We start from the raw sequence: 1,372 nt of genomic DNA, 5'->3' as shown, positions 1-1,372 counted from the left end.
TCCAAATCTGAGCCTGTAATGTAAATCCAAATAATTATTGCAATCTCACATCAGAGTACACTCTCAAGTATAAGGAATCAGGGAAACTTTGTATAAGACCAATCAGTTGCACACTGATCATTTGCACTGATCATAAGCATATTTAACCTAAGTACCAATGTGCCAATTTGTGTGCAATTCCCAGAAAAGAAACAAACCAAAGTTTTAAAGCTTCAGGTAGGTGGAAGAGTGTTAATGACTTTTATATCTTGACCTACTTTGGAATACAGCCGCATACACTCGTATCTGGAGCAGTTTATCCAGTATTGTACAGAAGGGCTGAAGAGCAAATACCTTCCTTCTATTGAAGCCCAAGACTAAAGTGCCATGGGCTTCAGTACAAAAAGGATTTCAAGCCCAGGGCTTTAAGAACACCCTATATTTACTTTGTATTTTAATATACATTAATTTAATATAATTGCCATCTGGTTATTCTGAAGAAACACTGTCTACAGAAACCCAGAGCTGCCCATATATTGGTAGGTATCTACACTTTAGAAAACAGATGTAGAATACAAAGTAGTTAGGACTGATGTCCTAACCTTTCTTGTGAGAAGATTTGGTCTTCATGTGACTCAGAAAACAAAGCATGTGGTGTTGTCTCATTATAATAGCCAGGACCTAGATCATGTAAGAATAAGGTTGGGTACTGGAACAGGCTCTCCAGGGAAGTGGTCACAGCACCAAGCCTGATAGAGTTCAAGAAGTGTTTGGATGATGCTCTCAGGTACATGGTGTGACTCTTGTGCAGGGCTAAGAGTTGGACTTGATGATCCTTGTGAATCCCTTCCAACTCAGCATATTCTGTGGTTCTGTGAAGTCTAATGTGTCCATCTTTTCTGTCAAATCGTTGGAATTGTGTTTTTGTTGGACTGTAATTCTGCAGTGTTTCACATCTCTGGTCCTCTGATAATTACAGTGTTTTAAGTTTTCATTTAATTTAAATTTTTTTATAACCACATTTTCCTATGAAAACATTCCTTGAAATCACTGTGGTGGACAAAGCACTAGTAAAATTGCCGAAAAAGTAGGAAATGCAGAGTGATGGCACCTCGCTGCTTTGAAGAAGACGGGTAATCGACACCGCGGAGACGGCGGAGGCTGGCTCATGCTCACGCTGATGACACCGATAGCCGTCAATGCAGATAACTGTGTGTGACTTAAAAAAAGGAACCGGCGCTTCAAAGCACCGCTCCAGCGGCGCTGCCTCGACAATCGCGGCTACGATGTAGCAGGCGCAGGACCATTCCCCGCGGTCCGGATTCACCCACGCCGGGGGTGCGGCTCTGGGTGCGGGCCGGGATCCCCCGCAGCGGCCGCAGCGGGGCCCGGG

The sequence above is a fragment of the Neopelma chrysocephalum genome, unplaced genomic scaffold, assembly GCF_003984885.1.
Source record: "Neopelma chrysocephalum unplaced genomic scaffold, ASM398488v2 Primary Assembly neopelma1_44, whole genome shotgun sequence".
Classification (NCBI taxonomy): domain Eukaryota; kingdom Metazoa; phylum Chordata; class Aves; order Passeriformes; family Pipridae; genus Neopelma; species Neopelma chrysocephalum.
This window is presented reverse-complemented; position numbering follows the sequence as displayed.